We start from the raw sequence: 24,429 nt of genomic DNA on the forward strand, positions 1-24,429 counted from the left end.
TTGGTTTCCAGGGGGCATACTTTGTAATTGCCATTTATGTTCAATAGGAAACATGTCATAATATGAAGTAACATTTTTTGGGTTTTCTAGTATTATGAGTCCCAAACCTTGCAGAAATCTAGATGCAATCACTGTTAGAGGTGCAATCACTGAATTGCAGGTGGATGTTTAAAGTCCATGGAGGGTTCTTTAAATTTGCCTATTTACTTAGAATAACTGGAACAAAATGGCTCTTTCCTAGCTGCTTGTCTTCCCCACTAGAGCTGAAATGATAGGCATGAATAAAGCTGGTCAGGAACTAGCTGTTAAGAACTGCACATCAGAAATGATTTTGCATGGGCTTGTGTGAGTGTTCTGAAATATATATTGAGAAACACAAATCCAGGCTGGGTGGGAAATGGCTGAGAGCAGCCCTGAGGAAAGGACCTGGGGGTCTGGGCTGATGAAAAGCTTAACATGAGCCTGCAATGTGACTGCAGCCCAGACATCAACCCTGTGCTGGGCTGCAGCAAGGGCAGTGTGGCCAGCAGGACAAGGGAGGGGATTCTGCCCCTTGGCTCTGCTCTCCTCAGACCCCACCTGCAGTCCTGGGGGCAGTTCTGGAGCCCCCAGCATAAGAAGGACATGGAAGTGTTGGAGCCAGTGCAGAGGAGGCCACCAAGGTGCTGAGAGGGCTGCAGCAGCTCTGCTGTGAGGACAGGCTGAGAGAGTTGGGGCTCTGCAGCCTGGAGAAGAGAAGGCTTGGAGGAGACCTTGGAGTGGCCTTGCAGTGTCTGAAAGGGGCTACAGGAGGACTGGGGAGGGACTATTGACAAGGTCTGGTAATGACAGGGTGAGGAGGAATGGGTTTAAACTGGCAGAGGGGAGACTGAAATTGGATGTTTGGAAGTTCTTTGCATTGAGGGTAGTGAGACACTGGCACAGGCTGCCCAGGGAGTTTGTGGCTGCTCCCTGCCTGGAGGTGTTCAGGGCCAGGTTGAATGAGGCCTTGAGTGACCTGTTCTAGTGGGAGGTGTCCCTGCCTATGGTGGGAGGTTGGAACTGAATAAGCTCTGAGGTCTCTTCGAACCTAAATCATTCTATGATTCTAAGCTCTGTCTGAGCTGGCAATTCACTCATGCAGCCCAGAAGGCAAATCATATCCTGGGCTGTATCAAGAGAGATGATTCTGCTCCTTTAGTCTGCTATTCTGAGACCCCCACCTCAAATACTGCTTTCGCTTCTGGTGTCTGCATAAGAATGCAGCAGAGCTGTTGGAATGAGTCCAGAGGAGGGCCACAGAGAGTATCCATCACCAGGGAATCTACAGAGTAATGGTGCCCCTTCCTTGCAGACTGGACGAACAGGCTAGGGATATGAGACCCCTCATCTGTAGATCTTAGCACAGGAGAGACATTGACCTGTTGAACCAGGGCTGGAGTAGGCCACAGAAATGCTCAGAGCTACAACCTCTCTGCTACTAGGAGAGGATGATCGAGCTGGGAGTGTTCAGCCTGGAAAATGGAAGTCTCCAGGGAGACCTGAAAGCTGCCTTCCAATAAGGCCAAGGCCTGTCTGGATGTGTTCCTACATGATCTGTGCTAGATTGTTGGTCCTGCTCTGGCAGGGGGTTGGACTCGATCTCCTTGGGTCCCTTCTAACCCCTAACATCTTATGAGCCTGTGATCAATACCTGAAGGCTGGAGAGAGAATTTCCATAAGGATGACTGTGAAGAGGACAAGGGGGAATGGTTTGAAGCTAAGGGAGAGTAGGGTTAGAGTAGATCTGAGGAAGTTGTTCTTCAGTAGGAGAGTGGAGTAGGCTGCCCAAGAAGTGGTGGTTGCCTCCTCCCTGGCTGTGTTCAAGACCAGGTTTGATGAGGCCTTGAGCATCTGAGTCTAGTTGAGTGTTGTCCCTGCCCATGGTGGGGAGGTTGGAGTAGATGAGTTCTAGGTTCTTTTCCAATCTAAGCCATTCTATGAGTGCATGTAGATGGAAAAGGTTTTTATTCTGGAATTAGGCTTAGAAAGAATGGAGATCACTAAGATAATAGACAAACATATGGAGAGGATTTTTTCTTTTAGTTCAGATTAGTACCACAACAAAAGTCCTTAAGACACAGGAAGACCTGGTATAGAAATTCCAGGCTGCCACTTCCATCTGCTCACAGATGATTGATAACTTGGGCATAAAAATCTTGGCAAATAAATCATCTTTAGCAATTAAGGTGATGTCAAACCAGGCAAGAATAAAAAGCTCTTTATTTTCTTACATATAATTGAAGAGGAATGCAAGAGATATTTATAACATTTAAAATCTGAGGCAGGATCCTGCTTTACATTAGATTCATCAGGCAGGATATTATAGAAATATTTTTTGTATTAACTGATTGATTTGCATAAGCTTCTCCTGACAGTATTGGCATCCATTTAGGAGATTGAAACTAGATTTGGAACTTCAACAGAAAATGGTCTTTCTTCACCAAAAATTTGGGGCAGTCTACTGCAAAACCTTTGAGCAGTGGAGAAACTCAAGGGTCAAGCAGAACTGCCTCTGATTTTCTTCTTAGCCCTTTTTATGGCCATAGAACTAGGGAGATAGTGCCTGGCATGCACTGTGTGGCTCAGGTCTCTGCTCCCAGAGATTTTAGCTTATAGAATCATAGAATCAGTCAAGGTTGGAAGGGACCACAAGGATCAGCCAGTTGCAACCCCCTTGCCATGGGCAGGGGCACATCACACTAGATCAGGCTGTCCAGAGCCTCATCCAGCCTGGCCTTAAACACCTCCCCGGATGAGGCTTCCATCACCTTCCTGAGCAACCCCTTCCAGGCTCTCACCACCCTCATGCTGAACAACTTCTTTCTTACATCCAGTCTGAATCTACCCATTTCCAGCTTTGTTCCATGCCCCTCGGTCCTTAAGATACTGCAAGGTCACAATAAGGTCACCTTGGAACCTTCTCTCCGGACTGAGCAGCCCCAATTCCCTCTGTCCTCATAGCAGAGCAGCTCCAGCCCTCTGATCATCCTCGTGGCCTTTCTCTGGACGCCTTCCAGCACATCCATAGCCCTCTTGTACCAGGGGCCTCACAACTGCGTGCAGTACTCCAGGTGAGGTCTCACCAATGCCATGGTTGTGTCCACTATTCTGAACAGAGAAATCATGCCAGCACAGTGGGAAAACAGGGAGAGATGCACTGCAGAACTGAAGATGTTTACCATCAGTGCTCACGTAGCTGTCTGTAGGTGTCTGCTTTTGGCTGTCATGTAATCAGTTGGCTGCACCTTTGCTCTCAGCCAGTATGATGAGATGTGCTTCCTTGCGCAGCATCACCTGCAGATCTGCCTCACCCCTGGAGTATTTATGTTTCATTATTATTTTGGCAGCCTTGCTCCCCCCCCCCCCCCAAAAAAAAAAAAAAAGTGGAATCACAGCTATCATAAAGCAGCAGAAGGGAAATAGTGATATAAACAGGCTGTATCTCAGGAAAATCTGGTTGGGATTTCACAGACCATAGCTTTTCCCATTAGAATGCTTTTGCATTCCAGAAACCTGTTGAAAACAGGGAGGTGCCCTAGCTCCCTGTGAAAGGACATCATAATCCTCTATCCTGGAAAATATTGGGCAACCAAAATCTAATTAGCCTGGCATATTTAGTTCTTGTGGCAAGCACTGAAAGCTCCCAGGCACTTTTAAAATGAACAGAATAAAAGGAGAGAACTGAAAGTGAACTCTGTTAAATATCATCAACCGCGATCTGCTTTATTACTGGCAATTAAAGAGTGAACGTCAAAACACAAGCTATCATTATCACTCATTGATTAAAAACCACTTAGAACATTGCATTTTTGAACTAAGCCACTGCACTGCTCGTTGTGCATTTCAGCCTGAGCAGCAGCAGCAGCAGCACCACAATATTTCAGGAATAATTAGGAGCGCAGCACAAGCGATCAGCGCTAATGTTCCTGCATCAAATTGCCAAAGCAAATGATTATAGATCAGCCAAAGACACTATTTGAAGCCATCATCTTTTTGTGACTCTGTAATATCTTTGTGATGATCTCTTTCAGAGCAAACACAAATCGACTTAAAAGTCTTTTGCAGTAATGGCATCCTAAAATGCAGCGGAAGCCACAAGCGTCACTTTGTAAATGCTCCTCTCTTCTGGAAAATAATTGCTAACTGTTTCATGTCTTGGGTGAATTTTGTCTCCAGCCTCTTTTTAAAGGAGCTAACACCACCATTTCTGATGTGTTGCAAACTGGGAATGTCTCAATCATAGAAACATTCGGGGTTGGAAAAACTCCTCAGGAGCACCAAGTCCAACCTAGAGCCCTCCTCTACAAGGTGCACCTTAAACCATATCCCCAGGCACTACATCCAAACAACTTTTAAACACAGCCAGGGTTGGTGACTCAACCACCTCACTGGGCAGCTCATTCCAATGCCTGACCACTCTTTCAGTGATCTAAACCTACCCAGCTCATAGAATCAGCCAGGTCAGAAGAGACCTCCAAGATCATCCAGTCCAACTTGTCACCTGGCCCTATCCAGTCAACTAGACCATGGCACTAAGTAAGCTTGAGGCCATTCCCTCTTGTCACTAACTACCTGTGAGAAGAGACCAGCACCAACCCCCTCACAACCTCCTGTCAGGTAGCTATGGAGAGCAATCAAGTCTCCCCTCAGCCTCCTCTTTTCCAGACTAACTATCCCCAGCTCTTTAGCTGGCAGTCTGGTTTTAAGGAGCTCACAATCCCTGTCCATTATTTAAGCTCTGTTTTGGTTTGTTGGGATTTTTAAGCAGCTCACAAAACCTAATCTAAACCTTATACCAGCTCACCTGGAAACCTTACAGAGAGAACATTATGAGTGCAGGCAGAAAAAAAACCTGAGTCCAGGTTTAGGACCTCCTTATGTCTGTCTCAGTCCGTTGAGCTCTCTGCAATTTTGCCCAATTTCCCTGCTTGGGCTGGAAGCAGAAATCAGGATCAGGCAATCTCTATTCTGACCGAGCTGATGAGAGCTTTGGTGTGGGGACAATAAGGAAATGCAGGCAAAACACTTCGTTTCTATTACTTCTATGGTAATTTTTCTCTAATCCAAAAATCACAAAACCTGCTGCAATTCTGAGGAATTCTTGCATGCTTGGATTGCCTTTTTTTTACCTCCCCTGGGTGGAGTAGGAACTGGTGACAGGCTGCTAAATTACTGCTTAATAAATCACTAAATGAGTGCCATCTAAGATAACAGGGCATTAAATGACGGCTATTCAGGGGAGAAGTAGAAGCACAGAAAAAACAGCAAAGAGGAGACTCTGCTTGGATAGAAATTGGGTTAGTCATCTCATCGGTGCCAGTGGTGAAATTCAAACGGAGGCAGGTTTGAAAAAATAAATAAAAAAATAAAGGAAAAGTGTTTTTGATGTCATCAAGTGCCATAGGAAGAGGTACACTCAATGCAAGAGCTCCTTTTCATCGTGGTGAGCTTGAGCTGGGGCAAGGAGAGCTACTAGAGAGGGTCCAGCACAGGTTACAGGGATGCTGAGAGGCCTGGAGCAACTCTGAGGAGGAAAGGCTGAGAGCCCTGGGGTGGGTGAGCCTGGAGAATAGTAGAATTCATCATAGAATTAGTCAGGACTCGAAAGGACCTCAAGGATCACCCAGATCCAACCCCCCTGCCATGGGCAGGGACTCCCTACCCTAGATGAGGCTGGCCAGAGCCCCATCCAACCTGGCCTTCCAGTATCTGCAGGGGACCTACAGCAAAGCTGGGGAGGGACTATCAGGTAGTGACAGGGGGGAATGGAGCAAAGCTGGAGATGGGGAGATTCAGCCTGGACATGAGGAGGAAGTTGTTGAGCATGAGAATGGTGAGAGGCTGGAATGGGTTGTCCAGGGAGGTGGTTGAGGCCCCATCCCTGGAGGTGTTAAAGGACAGGCTGGATGAGGCAAAGCTCATTGTCATTTGGCACAACTGCCTTGGAAAACAGAAGCAGTTATAAAAAGAGAGATTGTTGTCCTTTGGGGTTGATTTTAGCCAGAATTTGGTCTATATTGTTTCATTGCCCCAACAGACACCCAGGCTGACTGTGCTCCCAAACCACAGCACAGTCTCCATCTCAGACTGTGCCACCAACTCCTCTTGGAAAGTGACTTTGTAGTTTGACAAAACCTCTCCAAACTTTGCCTGATGTGCTCAGGTGGCCTTCCCATCATGACAAAAGTGATTTATGGAGTGAATACTGATCCCAGTACCAGCCCTTGAGGAACACCACTAGTTAGAGACCTCCAGCTAGGCTCTGTCCCATTGACCACAACTCTCTGACTTGTTTCCTTAAAGCAAGATCAAATACTTGAACTGGTTAAAGGCTTAGAGCCCGGATCAAAACCAGTGGGAGGACACTATCCATAAAGGTCTATGAGAGACAGCTCTGCCTCAGTCCATACATCACAATCTGGTATCATCCATCTCCAGGAAAGGTTGTCCCAGAAGGCTGAGAACATATTTGCTTGACTTGTAGGAGTTGGAAAACCGTATCGCCTTGACTGCTACTTAATGTGTCTGCTGTGTAGTATCAACAGCAGAGTTATAACAAAGTGTCTGAGGGCCATATTTCTGGGGAATGACATAATCAATGATAAATATCACTCCAATTTAGGTAGGTTCAGAGCATGGTGTTTCCAAGGAGAGAAAAGTAGGGTAACACCTTTCCCCTCCTCAATTTTCTCCAGCTGAATTTACTACGTGTCTGGCTTGAACACATTTATTTTCTGCATGATAGTATTTTCACATTTATTATCTTGAGAATTATATGGACATTTTAGTAAAATGTCAATGCAATAAGCCCCTTTCTGCTTTATTATTTTGACTGGCAGTGAAAGTCCAGTTTGGGGCTGACAAGAGTGCTCTTTTCTCAGCTTCCACTCCCTGGATATTTATATGTACGGTGCAGCGATTTGCACTCTGACAGAAAATCTTGAGCCAGGTTAGGTTCTGTTAAAACAGATAAGGATTTCAGTTGATTTTACCACTAAGGTTGTTTAGATTTTTAGCCAGGACAGCAAACTCATAGTATCTTAAGGCATAAAATGTGTATCAGGATGGATTTTGTTCATTGATTTTCCTTCTTTTCCAAACCAGTGTTAAATGCTTTCATAGAAACATAGAATCAACCAGATGGGAAGAGACAATCAACTAGACCATAGAATCATAGAATTGAGGCCTCCAAGCTCAGCCAGTCCAACCTGTCATGCAGCCCTAACCAATCAACCAGACCATGGCACTAAGTGCCCCAGCCAGGCTTGGCTTCAACACCTCCAGGGACAGCAACTCCACCGCCTCCCTGGGCAGCCCATTCCAATGCCAATCACTCTCTCTGCCAACAACTTCCTAACAACATCCAGCCTAGACCTCCCCTGGCACACCTTGAGACTGTGTCCCCTTGTTCTGTTTCTGATTGCCTGGCAGCAGAGCCCAACCCCACCTGGCTACAGCCTCCCTTCAGGTAGTTGTAGACAGCAAAGAAGTCTGCTCTGAGCCTCCTCTTCTGCAGGCTGCACATCCCCAGCTCCCTCAGCCTCTCCTCAGATCTAGACATGATGCTTAAGGACATGGTTTAGTGGGAGTGGTGGTGTTGGGTTCATGGCTGGACTTCATGCTCTTGGAGCTCTTTTCCAACAAAAATGATTCTATCAACCTTCCAAGAGCAATAATAAAACCTGGTTTGTTATTTGCTCACTGAACTTACTCCTGTTCTCTAATGTCACTCTGATTTTGGTGTTGAGTGATTATTCCTAGACTCTCTAAAGAGCAGGCATTGCTGTTATCAGTCAGGAAGGCCTGCAAGCCACTGACATCATTGGGAATTAAAAGCCAACCCCATTTCAATTTGTAATCAGACTGGTGTGATATTAGGGAGATGCAACTTTCTGTAAGGGGAATGTGTGGCACACACACCACCCTTTTAAATGCAACACCATGCACGATGTAGTATATCATCAACTCCTCTTCAGGAGAGGCTGGGGGTTAATTTAGTGGGGGGAAAAAAAACACCCTAAATGTAGACTAATTAGAAGATGGCAAGTTATAGCTGATAAGGTCACTTGTCAGGCAGCTATGAATTCAATATCTGTTGCATAAATGACTACATTTTCTCTGGCCTGGAGCAAACTCTCTGCGAATTGCAAAGCCACAAATGTTTGCAAGGAAGATTCAGAGAAAACTCTTTTATTTCTGCTGCATTCAGTGTAAATAAGGATAAATCTAATTAGAAGCAGTGGCTGGAGGTATAATGTTATATTCTGGGTTTAGTTGCATTATATCATAAGTGTTTTCAGTGTCTTTAGCCTGAAATAGGAATCTGATAAATGCTCAAGAAGATGTTATTAGAGATTAACCCCTGTGGTTTCATTCACGTTGCCTCTATTGATATACTTTTGTGTATATATAAGCTGTAGAAGTAGTAATCAATCACCAAAAACTATTTGGCATAAGTGTATAAAATAAGACAATATTGGAGGATGAAGAAATTGCATTCCATAAATCACTACTGTGGTGATGGAAGGCCACCTGAGCACATCAGGCTAAGTTTGGAGAGGTTCTGCCATAAACTGCACTTTCTAAGGTGAATTGAGGGCAGAGTCTGAGATGGAGACTGCTGTGGTTTGGGAACAAAGTCAGCCTGGGTGTCTGTTGTCAGCCTGAGTGCTGTGTCCAGTTCTGGGCCACTCAATTCAAGAGAGATGTTGAGATGCTGGAAGGTGTCCAGAGCAGGGCAGCAAGGCTGGGGAGGGGCCTGGAGCACAGCCCTGTGGGGAGAGGCTGAGGGAGCTGCGGGTGTGCAGCCTGCAGAAGCAGCAGCTCAGGGCAGACCTCATTGCTGGCTACAACTCCCTGAAGGGAGGCTGTAGCCAGGTGGGATTGGTCTCTTCTCTCAGGCACCCAGCAACAGAACGAGTGGACACAGCCTCAAGTTGTGCCGTGGGAGGTCTAGGCTGGATGTTAGGAGGAAGCTGTTGTCAGAGAGAGTGATTGGCATTGGAATGGACTGCCCAGGGAGTGGTGGAGTCATCATCCCTGGAGGTGATCATCTGGTCCAGCCCCTTGCAAGAGCAGATCACACTGGAACATATCCAGATGGCTCATGAATATCTCCAGAGAGGGAGAGTCCACAATCCCCTGGGCAGCCTGTTCCAGTACTCTGTCACCTTTACAGGGAAAAAAGACTTCCTTAGTTCACGTGGAACCTCCTATGCCTCAGCTTCCACCCACTGCCTCTTGTCCTGTCAGTGGGTGTCACCCAGCAGAGCCTGGCTCCAGCCTCCAGGCACTTAGGTGTTTATAAAAACTAATCAGGTCACCCCTTAGTCTGCTCTTCTCCAAGCCCCAGCTCCCTCAGGCTCTCCTCATAAGGAAGATGTTCAACTTCCTTAATCGTTTTTGTGGCTTTGCACTGGACTCCCTCAAGCAGCTCCCTGTGCTTCTTGAACTGGGGGGCCCAGAACTGGACACAGTACTCCAGATGAGGCCTCAGCAGGGCAGAGTAGAGGGGAAGGAGAACCTCCCTCAAACTAATCACACCCACTCTAATACACCCCAGAACAGCATTGGCCTTCCTGGCCACAAGAGCACACTGCTGGCTCTTGGCCATCCTTCCATCCACCAGGACTCCCAAGTCTTTCTTCCCTTCACTGCTCTCCAGCTGGTCAATCCCCAGCCTATACTGATACATGGGATTGTTCTTTCCCAGATGCATGACTCTACACTTACCCCTGTTGAACTGCATTAAATTTCTCCCTGCCTAAGTCTCTCTCAATTGCAGCACAACTCTGCAGTGTGGCAGCCACTGCACCCAGCTTGGTGTCATCATTTCCTCAAAAGCAGATGCAAAGCTCATTGTCATTTGGGACAACTGCCTTGGAAAATAGAAGCAGTTATAAATTCAAAGATTGTTGTCCCTTTGGGTTGGCTGTGGCAAGAATTTGCTCTATATTGTTTTGTTGCTCCATAGAATAAACCAGGTTGGGGGAGACCTCCAAGCTCATCCAGTCCAACCTAGCACCCAGCCTTATCCAGTCAACTAGACCATGGCACTAAGTGCCTCATCCAGGCTTTGCTTCAACACCTCCAGAGATGGTGACTCCACCACCTCCCTGGGCAGCCCATTCCAATGGCAAATGCTGAGATAGAGCTTCTTGTGTTACAGTTTGTGCCACTGGCCTTCATCCCATCACAGGCTACCACTGAAAAGAGCCTGGTCCCTCCTTCTTGACACCCACCCTTCAGATATTTATAAACATTAATAATGCCCTCTCAGGCTGCTCCTCTCCAGACTAAACATCTCCAGGTCTCAGCCTTTCCTTATCAGACAGATGTGCCAGTCCCTTTATCATGCTCATAGCCTACCTTGGGCTGTCTTTACTATTTCCCTGTTCCTCTTGAACTGGGGAGCTCAGAACTGGACACAATGCACAGTAATTGAATTACTTCATCTTTCTCTTTTCCCCCAAACCCCTCTTTCTTCTCCTGTCCCCACTCTGGTTCCACCAAGTACAATTATTCTGTTCCTAAGCACTTCCAGGGCTGCAGCAAAAAGTGCATTTGCCATTACAAAAATACCTTTCTCCACAAGAACTTTTCCTCCCTGTGGCAGCTCATTCCATGGCAAAGCTCACAGGAGTCCCGACTGAAAGACCTGACTGGCATCAGTAGAAATGAATGACTTACAGGTAATTATATCAGGCTGAAAAGCAGGAGCATGATGTTTAGAGCCAAACAATATCACAGATAGTGCCTTAATGAGCAGCAAAAGTGATTTAGCAGAGCAATATTCTGATACCAACTCAATTGCTCCAAATGATTAGTAACAATGAGTGCAGAAAGCCCAAGCTCCAGTAACAATGAGGTGCAATATCTGTCAGAGAAAACTTAGTGCCCCTTCAATAATGAGATTGCAATTAGAATAGAACAATGAAGCACATTAATGCTGAACAAAGGAGAAACTACCATGGTGCTGCCCTATACTGAAAGGGAAAGAAATCCTAAGGGGTCTAATAATCAACTACTTAAAAGTAAGGCAAAGAGATGAGAATTGAAATCTATAAATTTACCTCTTGATGCAAGCTTGGTAGGGTTTTTAGACAGTTTCCCTCTTTGGCTGCCCTGCCAGGACAAGGATAATGACCTCCAAATGGACCTTGAACAGACAAGGGGAAGCAGAGACCCAGGGAAGTGGGGACTGTAGGTCTTCTGTGTGTTTGAGCTCTCCCTCCACATTCAAAAGTTGTCTTTTCATTTGCTCCCTTCTTAACTCCTGCAGAAGGAGCTGTAGAGAGACTTGGAATCAACCAGGTTGGAAGAGACCTGCAAGCTCATCCAGCCCAACCTAGCACCCAGCCCCATCCAATCAACTAGACCATGGCACTAAGTGCCCCATCCAGGCTGTTCTTGACCACCTTAGCTCTCTCTGGAAGCTGATTGTGATAACCATGCCACCAACTACAACCTGAAATGCTAAGTGTGGGTTTCATCTCCAGTTCCTAAACCCAGCTAATTCCATCAGAATCAAACATTTAGTCTTGGTTTTCATTTTATTTTTTGTTTTTGATTTAAGGCAAAGTCTAATGGAAAATACAGAGGGGAAAAAAGGCAGTTCTGAAGGATGAGCAAAACAATATACAAGGTACATCAAAAAGCATCTGCCTGCTTTATTATTTGAAGGTTCAGGACCATAATCTATTCTGATGGAAAATACCTACTTTGCCTGTGATTTGAACTGCATTTGGAGCTGCTGGAACAAAAACCTGGAAAAACTATGGGAGCTGAATATAGCAAAGCCTATGAGGGGAGTGTTTTACAGATGGTGCAGATGTAATAGCTTCAGTCAAACAATGGCTCATCTCCCTCTCAGATCTATTCATCCAGCCAAGCCCTGCACATGGTCCCACTAGACTAATCCATCCCTATTTCTTTCAAATTACAGATCAGCATATGTCTCAGAGCTGGCTTCCCTTGAACACACCAGCAAGCAATTTCAGTGGTAATCACAAGATTTTTCACTTCCAGATAGCCATCCAAAAATGCCTTGCATCTCCAAGAGGTTTATTTTTGTAATGTAGGCACAGCCTGAATCGCAGAATGTTAGGGGCTGGAAGAGACCTCTAGAGATTAAGTCCAAGTGCCTTGCCAAAGCACATTCTGTGCTTCTGTGCTCCACAGCCTCCCTGGGCAACCTGTGCTGGTGTCTCACCACCCCCCACTCTGAAGAACTTCTTCCTAACATGCAGTTTCAATCTCTTCTCTGCCAGTTTAAACCTGTTCCTCCTCATCCTGTCATTACAAGACCTTGTCAGTAGCCTCTCTTACATTTTGCTTGAAAGCAGGGCTGTGTTTCAGCAGACTATTCTGGTGATGTTAAAAGAGTCTAAATTCCATTTCCAACTCACCATGGGACATTTGATCCCAGATTTACCAGAATGTTTCCATTTTTCTCAGCTAAGCCAGAGATCTTTATGTACAGCAATAGCTTAACCACATTTCATTTCAGGCCCACCGAGATATATGGATTTAAAACAACGATCATAGACTCATAGAATGGTTTAGATTGGATCATCCAGTTCCAACTCCCTCTCATAGGCAGGGACACCTCCCACTAGAACAGGTTGCTCAAGACCTCATCCACCCTGACCTTGAACACCTCCAGGGAGGTTGTGGAGCACAGAATGTGCTCGAAGATCACATTCTGTGTTTCTGTGCTCCACAACCTCCCTGGGCAACCTGTGCCAGTGTCTCACCAACCTCACTCTCAAGAACTTCTTCCTAATATCCAGTTTTAATCTCCCCTCTGCTAGTTCAAACCCATTCCTCCTCATCCTGTCATTACTAGACCTTGTCAGTAGCCCCTTCCCCAGCCCTCCTGTAGTCTCCTTCAGCTACTGGAAGGTCACTCCAAGGTCTATGGTTCTAAATGTTTCTATCAGCAGTAAGAACCACACTCAGTTATGGTTTGCTTGAAAGCAGTGGGGTGCTTCAGCAGACTCTTGGTGATGTGTTGTTGTGCCACCTTTAGTTTAACTTCTCTTGCAGTTCAATTTTCTATGGCTAGCAATAGGGAATGCTCAAAATATTAGAAGAGCTTAATCACCTGCTAATTTCAACTTCTTGGCACTGATAACAAAGTGCAATGGAATTTTCTTTGAAGCTGTTGCAAACCAAGGAAACCAAACCAAAACAAAAAAGAGGAAAATTAAAAATCCAAATTACTTCTAAAGTACAGGGATGGTATTTTACCAAGTTAATAAGCCTTTCACACAGAGAGATGAAATAGTTTGATAGGCAACAGAAAGAAACATTCAAAATTCACAGAATAGGGGGAGGGAAAGAAAATCCTTTTATTATTAATGTGAAGTTACTAATTGATGAGATTAGGAAGCAGTAATTATTCAAACCACTCTCCAAATGGGTTAGGCCTTTCAAGTTGTATAGGAAAGACTTACACACAAGAGCCATATAGAAAACATAAAACTCTAGTGATGACTTAGAATCATGGAATCAGTCAGGAGTGGAAGAGACCAGTTCCAACCCCCTGCATGCCCAGGGACACCCTACCCTAGATCAGGCTTCCCACAGCCTCAGCCAGCCTGGCCTTAAACACCTCCAGGAATGAGAACTCAACCACTTCCCTGGGCAACCCATTCCAGGCTCTCACCACTCTCATGATAAAAAACTTCCTCCCCACCTCCAGCTTTGCTGCATTCCCTCCAGTCCTTTCACTCCCTGACAGCCTGAAAAGTCTCTCCCCAGCTTTTTTCTAGGCCCCCTTCAAATCCTGGAAGGCCACAGGAAGGTCACCTGGGAGCCTCCTGTTCTCCAGCCTGCAGAGCCCTAACTCTTTCAGTCTGTGCTTACAGCAGAGCTGCTGCAGCCTCTGAGCATCCTCCTGGCCCTGCTCTGGACACACTCCAGCATCTCCACATCCCTCTTGTAATAGTGGCTCCAGCACTGGATGCAGTACTCCGGGTGGGGTCTCAGCAGAGCAGAGTTCCACGAATTCGAGTATGCTCCACTTAGCTCCAGGAACAGTAAATAACATCCTCCTGACAGCTAAATCAATGCAACCTAAAAATCTGAAAGTGCACCCTCCAAGAGGCATCTGAGCTCTAACCTTTTCTTCACCATCTCTCTCTGTGTGCTCAGGGGAGTTAAAAAAAAAAAGATTTTTTTTCTAGGAAATGAAGTATAGTAAGGAAGAGACTTCTCTGATTTGTCTAGCCCATGTTATATAACATTAAATGATTTCCATTCCCTGTATCCAGGTATAAGGGAAACAGGGAAGTGTTGCTCACTTAGAATAGCACAGCTTTGGGGTGGATTCATGTCTGCTCAGGAAAAAGCTACCCACTGCCCCTACACTCACTGAATGTAAGAGGTGAGGTTTCAGCATTGCTGGGCTTAGCACTTGCTTTGGAAAGTTGGAGAATCAGGGCAAAGACTGGCATTGCAAACTGGAGGCATAAACCCTCCAGTGCTGAGCCCTCCTCTCCATCACACCAGCTAATTGCTGCTCATTCCTCAGGAACAAGAGAGACATTTCTTTTCTAGGAAATGAAGTATAGTAAGGAAGAGACTTCTGTAATTTGTCTAGTCCATATTAAATGATTTTCCTTGCCTGTATCCAGGTATAAGGGAAACACAAATGTGTTGCTTATTTAGAATAGCAAAGCTTTGAGGTGGGTTAGTGTTAGGAAAAAGCTGCCAACTGCCCCCCACATTCACTGACTATAAGAGGCCCTAATTCTGCACCTTTCCAAGGCAAGTGCTAAGCCTGGCATTGCAAACTGGAGGCATAAGCCTGCCAGTGCTGAGCCCTCCTCACCAGCACACAAACTAATTGCTGCTCACCTTGTTTGTCAACTTTTTATTGAAGGCATTATCAACCCCAAGCACAACTCCAGGCTGGCTGCAAATGGCTGAGAGCAGCCCTGAGGAAAAGGACTTGAGGGTCTGGGGTGATGAAAAGCTCCACAGGAACCTGCAGTATGAGTGCAGCCCAGACAGCAACCCTGTGCTGGGCTGCAGCAAGAGCAGTGTGGGCACAGGGCAAGGGAGGGGATTCTGCCCCTTGGCTCTGCTCTCCTCAGACCCCACCTGCAGTCCTGGGTGCAGTTCTGGAGCCCCCAGCACAGGCAGGACATGGAAGTGTTGAAGCCAGTGCAGAGGAGGCCACCAAGGTGCTGAGAGGGCTGCAGCAGCTCTGCTCTGAGGACAGGCTGAGAGGGTTGGGGCTCTGCAGCCTGGAGAGGAGAAGGCTTGGAGGAGACCTTGGAGTGGCCTTGCAGTATTTGAAGGGGGCTCCAGGAGGACTGGGGAGTGACTATTGACAAGGTCTTGTAATGACAGGACAAGGAGGAATGGGTTTGAACTGGCAGAGGGGAGATTCAAACTAGATATCAGGAAGAAGTTTGCAGTGAGGGTAGTGAGACACTGGCACAGGCTGTCTAAGGAGGCTGTGGCTGCTCCCTGCCTGGAGGTGTTCAAGGCCAGGTCAGATGAGGCCTTGTTCTAGTAGGAGGTGTCCCTGCTTATGGCAGGGGGATTGGATCTGGATGATCTTTGAGCTCCCTTCTCAACCCAAGCTGTTCAGTGATTGTTGTATTGTCTGTTCTTTCTTCACATGCTTCATCATAGCACATATTAGTGGGCATATATCACTGTTTGACCTGAGTACTGTAGGAAAGGGTTATCTTAAACTGCCTGTGACATCCTCCTGTTCAAGCAGCCAGCAACTGGTAGAACCAGACATTGCTCACAGGCCTCCTGAGTGCCAGTTCCCTTTGGCACAAAAAGATTTGTTCTCTGTGTCGCTCTGCACTGAGCACAGAAATCCACATTCCTCACATGGTGGCTTATTTGGTCTGGGCTTTTGCCCTTCACTTAGAAACAGTTTGTGCTTCTGATAAGAGAGAGGAAATGGAAGCAGTGAAATTGCTCATTTGGGTTATTAAAATGAAAGACTGAGAGAGCAGTTTTGGGTAAGCCCTTTGGGAAATGAAGAGGGGTGCAGTAGCTCTCTCCTGTGTGTTCCAGTTGAAGATTCCATTTGGGATAATAATATTTTCCAAGTGCAGTGGCTGCAGAACTCAGTGATGGGTTAGAAAAACACCTTATTTTCCCCCTCCTGTTTGTCATGGTTGTGCCACTCTCTGGCACATCTTCTCCTGTCTTTTTTGAGGACAACAGTTTCCCTGCTAATATAGGAAGCATTAACTTCTGGGTTTGTACCTGAGCATATGGGGCTGTGCAGTCTGGAGTAGAGGAGGCTCCCAGGTGACCCTCTTGTGGCCTTCCAGGATCTGAAGGGGGCCTGCACAAAAGCTGGGGAGGGACTTTATAGGCTATGAGCGAGTGACAGGCCTAGGGGGAATGGAACAAAGCTGGAGGTGGGGAGGAAGTTGAGCATGAGAGTGGTGAGAGGCTGGAATGGATTGCCCAGGGAGGTGGTTGAGTTCTCATTCCTGGACGTGTTTAAGGCCAGGCTGGATGAGGCTTTGGGCAGCCTGACCTAGGGTAGGGTGTTCCTGGGCATGGCAGGGGGTTGGAACTGGCTGATCCTTGTGGTCCCTTCCAACCCTGCCTGATTCTATGATTCTGTGTGTGACAGTTCCTGGAGTACCAGCTTTTAGCTAGGGTGTTGCTGGCCCATGTCAGACCCAGAGAAGCGGTCTGCTGCATGTAAGGGGAAAGTAAATGAGGTGCCAGAGGAAAATGATAGTGAAGGTCTCACCTGAGAGACCTTTTGTCCCAACTCTCACTGCTCACATTGGCCTGTCCTGGAGTAGCAGCTTGTTCTGTTGGGAAATTATCTCCCTGAGCCTGTTTTTCTGCAGCATCAGAGGTAGTCATAGAATCAACCAGGTTGGAAGAGACCTCCAAGATCATCCAGTCCAACCTAACACCCAGCCCTATCCAGTCAACCAGACCACTAAGTGCCCCATTCAGTCTTTTCTTCAACACTTCCAAGGATAGCAACTCCACCACCTCCCTGGGCAGCCCATTCCAGGTTCTCACCACCCTCATGCTGAACAGCTCCTTCCTAAGATCCAGTCTGAATCTACCCATTTCTAGCTTTGTTCCATTCCTCCCAGTCCTACCACTACCTGAAGCCTAAAATGTCCCTCCCCAGCTTTCTTGTAGCCCCCCTTGTGATACTGGAAGGCCACAAAAAGGTCACCTGCACCTGGGAGGCTTCTCCTCTCCAGACTGCACAGCCCCAACTCCCTCAGTCTCTCCTCATAGCAGAGCAGCTTCAGCCCTCTGCTCATCTTCATGGCACTTCTCTGGACACCTTCCAGCACATCTGGCTGCTCCAGAACTGGATGCAGTACTCCAGGTGGGCTCTCACCAGTGTGGAGTAGAGGGGCAGGATCACTTCTGTCATCCTACTGCCCACACTTCTCTTGCTGCAGCCCAGGCTCTGGTTTCTCTCTGGGCTGCAAGAGCACACTGGGGGCTCATATTGAGCTTCTCATCCATCAGCATCCCCAAGTCCCTCTCCTCAGGGCTGCCCTCCAGCCACTCACTGCCTAGCCTATATTGGTGCTTGGCATTGCCTCAGCACTCCAAGTGGAAACAAAGGTCGATCTTTACATATCACTCTTTGCTCTCCTGGCAAGGTCAGGAGAGTGGCAGGTCCTCTTCTGCCAGATGTTTGGAAGTCATTTACAGAAATACAGCTTTCAGGGGCACCGTTTTCTAAAGTGAGGGAAAACTTCCAATGTTGTCCAAGGGACAACCTAATTATTACCATTCTCTGACTCATCAGTCTCCAAACCCCTCTGGCTGTTTGGAGAAGCCTTAACATTTCTAGGCTGGACTAGTTGGTCTCCACAACTCCCTGTTAGAAACAGCAAAGATGTCACTTGTCTGCAAATCTATGGTGTGCTGTGCCATTCCTAAAGGTGCTGTTATGCTAACAATAAATCTGCAAGAGGCTGCAGCCAGAGCGTGGGATGTGATGTGTTCAATATTCATCGTGCTGTGACCCAAAGGAGTATCAGGACACTTTACATCATGAAACTTCTCTCTCTAATTTAACAGTTTCAAAACTATGGGCCAAAATACAGCCTGGGAGGCTTGCAGCTGCAATTGAATCTGAGCCAATAAGCCAAAGGACCCTGTAAAAAAAAAAAAAAGGGGGGGGGGGGGGAAGGGGCAGTAAAAAACCTCATTACAAAATGGAGTTCCAAACTGGATGGATTGGAACTTCTGAGGTTTATGTTGTCTGTAGCTAATTTTAAGATCCTGGAAGCTTTTACTTAATATTTCTCTCTTTGTATCCTACAATCACAGAATGGTTTGGGTTGGAAAGGACCTCTGAAGGTCATGCCTGTCCCTGCAGTCGGCAGGGATATCTGCAGCTAGAGCCCTGAAAAACCTGACCTGGAGTGGTTCCAGGCATGGGGCATCTACCACCTCTCTGAGAAACCCCAGCCAAGGTCTCAGCACCTTCAGTGTAAAACATTTCTTCCCTCTCTTTAGTCCAAATCTCCCACTTTCAGTTTAAAACATCTCCTCTTGTCCTGTCATAACAGGCCCTGCTATAATAGTCACTCCCCATCTTTCTTCTCAACTCTAAGTGCCTCTCCATCTCCAGACATGGTGACTCCACCACCTCCCTGGGCAGCCCATTCCAATGCCAATCACTCTCTCTGCCAACAACTTCCTCCCAACATCCAGCCTAGACCTCCCCTGGCACAACTTGAGACTGTGTCCCCTTGTTCTGGTGCTGGCTGCCTGGCAGCAGAGCCCAACCCCACCTGGCTTACAGCCTCCCTGCAGGTAGCTGCAGGCAGCAATGAGCTCTGCCCTGAGCCTCCTCTTCTGCAGGCTGCACACCCCCAGCTCCCTCAGCCTCTCCTCACAGGCCCCTCACCAGCCTTTGTGCCTTTCTCTGGACATGTTCAAGCATCTCCACATCTTCCTTAAGTTGATTTGCTCAGAATTGGGTGCAATACTCAAGGTAACCAGTGCTGAGGACAGGGGTAGAATGACTTCCCTGCTCCTGCTGGCCATACTATTCCTCATACAGGCCAGCATGCCACTGGCCTTCTTGGCCACCTGGGCATGCTGCTGGCTCATGTTCAGCTACTCTCTACCAGCACCTCCAGGTCCCTCTCTGCTTGGCTGCTTTCAGCCACTCTGTCCTCTACCTGTATTGCTGCATGGGGTAGTTGTGGCCCAAGTGTAGAACCTTGCACTTGGACTTGTTAAGTTATTCTTTGCATCACCATATTAGACAATCTAGAAATGGCAGGGGTTTCAAACTAGATGGTTTTAGAGGTCTCTTCCAAGCCAAACTGTTCTAGGAGTTGTTATTGACAGAGAGAATGGATGGAGCAGAAACTGCTAGATGAGGTAGATGTTGGTACATGGGCAACCTGCTGCAGAACCAGGCCTGGCACCCACTTCCAAATAGTGCCCTGAGGTGTAGTGGGGGGGGTGCTTTAAACACCTTCCTCTCTATATATGACACTGCTGGCAACTAGCTTTGCACAACAGCTCCAGGAGAAGGAGCATGAGCTAGGAGGAGCCATAGGAAGAAAACCTGAGACAGCTATGTCATGAAAAAAAATATCTTGAGCACTTTGGCCACTTTATGATTCATTTTGGCATCTCATAATCCTGTCAAGATCTTTAATCCAGAAAGTGAGTGCTCTTTCTTAGCATAATAATACCAAGCAACGTCTACATAATGATTGGACTCAATGATCTTGAAGGTCTTTTCCAACCTAAATGATGCTGTGATTTCAACAACAGCATAATGAGGTGGTTGTCATGCATCCTTACAACAAGTACACAGCATTTAAAGTAATGATCTTTGAGTTTATTTTCATCACCCTTCTTGCCTCTGGTGCTCTACTTAGATCAGATCATCTCATTTAAATACCAATGGGCTATGGAGGAAAAAAACCTCTAATCTCTTCCCTCACTGTGTCACCGTTCATGCACGCATTACTTTGGTTTATTTTATCCCCTAAGATGCTTGCAAGAAAACCCTACAGACCCTTGTTGAGTCACATGGAAAAAACTCTGCTGGAAAATGAGAGTTGTATCACAGTAGTATTATAGAATCACAGTATCATCAGGGTTGGCAGAGACCTCACAGATCATCAAGTCAGGGTTTGAAGGGACCAAAAGGCTTATCTAGTTCCACCCCACAGCCATGGGCAGGGCCACCCTACCCTAGGTCAGGGTGGCCACAGCCTCATCCAGCCTGGCCTTAAACACCTCCAGGGATGGGGCCTCGACCACCTTCCTGGGCAACCCACTCCAGGCTCTCACCACTCTGATGCTGAACAACTTCCTCCTCATGTCCAGCCTGAACCTGCCCTACCTCCAGTTTTGCTCTGATCATCCTCGTGGCCCTTCTCTGGACACACTCCAGCACATCAACATCCCTCTTGTACCAGGGGCCCCAGAACTGGATGCAATACTCAGGTGGAGTCTCAGCAGAGTGGAGTAGAGGGGGAGAATCACCTCCCTCACCCTGCTGGCCACACTTCTCTGGTGTGGATCTGGGTGGCCCTCAGGGCTGCAGTTGAAGGGAATATTACTCTTTCTATGATCTCTCCATATAGACAGAATATAGAAGGGAGTTTGATTTTGTTTGAGTAATTGAATCAGCATTTTGGGGGTGTAATAACACTTCTCCCTGCTGCATAGCACATTTAATCTTTAGATATAAAATTAATTTGTCAATCAATAATCATTTTCATTCTCCCTGTCTGGTAGAACTGAGGTAGAAACGAGGTAGAAATGAGTGACCAACATCATCTAAGAACTTGAATTACCTTTCAAGCCCCAGCTCACAAGACTGCACTGCTCAGCATCATGACTGGTTCCTAATTTTCCCACTCGGTTCTATTATTCTTAAATTGATGTGAACCATCCATATAATAAATCAAAGAAGCTTTTGCCCACAACTGCAGGTTTAACTATTACCATCAAGGATATTTCCTGGTGCCATGTAGTGAAAAATCAGCAAAGCTCTACTAAAATCAGTGAAATTAATTTATACCCAGGTATAAATTAACCTATCTCAGTGGAGCCAGTGGGAGCTTTTGCTGTTCCTTTAATTGGTGGCAGGATCAGGACAAAGGTGCTGTTGTGATCTACCCTTGGTGCCTGGGAATGTGGAACATTGAAATTTTTAGCTATTGTTAAGTCTTCAAAAACCTGAACATGTTCAAGTAAAAGGGAGCTTCTGGTTATCTTTCAACTCAGTTGGCCCAGGGTAGTTGTCTCATTAAAAGATGATCCTCTAGAGGGGGAAAAAAAGGAAGAAGGAAAAAAAATAAGAGATGAAGATGACAAAAAGTTGGGAAAATGAAGCTTTGTGGAGAGCTGAGGCTCTTTAGCTTGGAGAGGAGAAGACTAAGGGGTGACCTCATTCATATCCATAAAGATGTAAAAGCTGAGCACAAAGAGGCTGGAGCCAGGCTCTGCTGGGTGATGCCCAATGACAGGACAAGGGGCACTGGGTGGAAGCTGAGGCATAGGAAGCTTCATGGAAACACGAGGAGGATTTTTTTCCCTGTGAGGGTGACAAAGCCCTGGCACAGGCTGCCCAGGTGGTTGTGGAGTCTCCCTCTCTTGATATACTCAAAGCCTGCCTGGATGTGTTTCTGTGTGATCTGCTCTGGGTCATCCTGCTCTGGCAGGGGGGTTAGACTGGATAAGTTTTGGAGGTCCCTTTCAGCCCCTGACATGCTGTGATTCTGTGGAAAAAGAAAAGTGAAGCATTTGGAAATTCAAACTATGTGTGCAAATATATCTTAGCCACCACCAAGCTGTACTGCTCCTCCTGTGATTCCTGCTCCAGAAGCTTCATTTCACAACTGCTAAAAGCAAGGAATTAGAGGTGCATCCTGTACTTCAAAAACTTAGACTAAGTCCTTAGAGGAATAAAGAAGGAAATGGTATAAAGAAGATATAGGTTGGATGTTAGGAGGAAGTTGTTGCCAGAGAGAGTGATTGGCATTGGAATGGGCTGCCCAGGGAGGTGGTGGAGTTGCTGTGCCTGGAGGTGTTGAAGCAAAGCCTGGCTGGGGCACTTAGTGCCATGGTCTGGTTGATTGGCTAGGGCTGGGTGCTAGGTTGGGCTGGGTGAGCTTGGAGCTCTCTTCCAACCTGGCTGATTCTGTGGTTCTGAGAAGTACTTCTGAGTGCTGATAGATGCTGTAGCAGTGTAGTGAGCAGTTAAAGGAGCAACTGAAATCCTTAACTGGCAGTTAAGTTTATTTCAGTTCAGTATATCTGGGCTTAAAGAAGCGACTGCTTGCTTGAAATCTTTGCAGACAATGTGAAGTCCTTCCCATGTTGGTTGTTTGCTACATAAATAGGCACTTAGTATTGATTGAACAGAAAATCTGATCTCAAGATTTACATTATTACCTGGAATCTATTAGATAAAATATCACCCTGCTTAATTTAAATCACATTTTAAAGCACTACTGAAGTCTGCACTCTGCTTCTGTTTCTTCATTTCAAGCAGCAGCTGACTCATGCACTACATAATTAATTTAAGTACCATTTGAGGTTGCTTTAATACAATTTCCTCATGAGTACATAAGTAACTTCCCATCTATTTGGAGTTCAATACATTAATTGTAGGTGAAAGTCAGTTGTCATAGTTCCTATTGCAGACAAGTGTGAAGGGTCAGTTCATCCCCAATTTCATTTCAACCTCCAAGCGGTCATTTGCCGTTTTGTGTCCGGGTTTTAGATGAATCTGTAATGACTCACACGAGTTAATCCCATTTATGGGGGTTTGTGAAGCAGGATTGTCAGGTTGTATGCATTGAATCAGAAGAATGGTTCAAGAAAAAAAGGGAATGAACTCAGAATATCAAACCCTCGCCTGTGAACAAGCCAGGCAGAAAAGGACATTTTACCTTACAATAGATTAGCAACCTGTTGATATTTTAATTAAGCAGAAGGGATGTTCAAGGAGGAGAATAAAGGAAAGCAATCCTGCTTCCTCCAAGCTCTGAAGCTTTGTCCTCTGGAGACAACCTGAGGGCTGCCAGTGTGCCCAGCAATTGGCTTAGTGTCAGGGTGAGTTGCATGAGGGTCTATAATCGTGGCACCTGGAGACAAAGATGATTTGCATTTTCTTTGAGCACTAAGCAAGACTGTCTGTCATTTTTGGTATTTATGTTTTGATATCCATTAGGATTCTTATCTGTTCTGAACATCACAGAATTGTAGAATCATAGAATGGCTTAGGTTAGAAGGGACCTCAAAGATCATCCAGTTCCAACCTCCTGCCATAGGAAGGGACACCTCCCACTAGAACAAGTTGCTCAAGATCTCATCCAACCTGGCCTTGAACACCTCCAGGGAGGTTGTGGAGCACAGAATGTGATTGATTCTGTGATCCACAACTTCCCTGAGCAACCTGTGCCAGTGTTTCACCAGCCTCACTCTCAAGAACTTCTTCCTGGCATCCAGTTTCAATCTCCCCTCTGCCAGTTCAAACCCATTCCTCCTCATCCTGTCATTACAAGACCTTGTGAGTAGTCTCTCCCCAGCCTTCCTGGAGTCCCTTTCAGATACTGGAAGGCTACTATAAGGTCTTCTGAAAGCCTTCTCTTCTCCAGGCTGCAGAGCTCCAACTCTCAGCTTGTCCTCAGAGCAGAGCTGCTGCAGCCCTCTGAGCATCTTGGTGGCCTCCTCTGGACTGGCTCCAACACTTCCATGTCCTTCTTGTACTGGGGGCTCTAGATCTGCACACAGTACTCCAGGTGGGGTCTCAGGAGAGCAGAGTAAAGGGTTGGAAGGGACCTCAAAAACATCATTAATGAGTGCTTTTATTTGTGTTGAAGTTAAATGTGATTTCAAGACAACTTTGTGAGAAGTGAGGCAATTGAAGGGTATGATATTGAGTGTGAAACCTAAAGCATCCAACACTCCCAACAAACCACATCAAACTCCAGTTTTCAATCAGGCTCCATGGTTTAGGAGTTATTTATTCTGTAGCTAAGCAGTTGTTTGTGCTGTGGCTAAGAGCCTTTCAAGTGTATGTCTCTGCTCACTTGCAGGGGGTTTGGGCTAGATGATCTTTGGAGGTCTCTTCCAACTCAACCCATTCTATAACTCTGTGTTGTTAGCCAACTAACAGCTGAACTTTATTTTCACCTCAGTGTCATAGTTCAGGGTATTTTTAAAAGCTGTTACCCTGGAGCCACAAGGTTCTTAGGATCTTGAAGCATCCTGCTGGTCCAAAGGCAGCACCTTGTGTTGCCCAAACTGAAAGCATGTCCCAGTGAAAAAGCTTTTTAGTCACTTGCTCATGTAAGTACTGTTAGTTTTGGTAATTGCATCTCCTTTCTGGTAGAATGATGATACTGATATAGATTTATGAATCAAAACTACTGATACTGCAAC

The 24,429-nt window shown here is 46.3% G+C and overlaps 1 protein-coding gene across 3 annotated transcripts in view; it reads right to left on the minus strand.

The window, feature by feature from the left end:
• CNTN6 (contactin 6) overlaps positions 1-24,429 on the minus strand; it is a 207,244-nt gene that overhangs the window by 145,713 nt on the left and 37,102 nt on the right. The gene's annotated exons all lie outside the window — the stretch shown is intronic.

Source organism: Pogoniulus pusillus, chromosome 16 (assembly GCF_015220805.1).
Source record: "Pogoniulus pusillus isolate bPogPus1 chromosome 16, bPogPus1.pri, whole genome shotgun sequence".
Taxonomy (NCBI): domain Eukaryota; kingdom Metazoa; phylum Chordata; class Aves; order Piciformes; family Lybiidae; genus Pogoniulus; species Pogoniulus pusillus.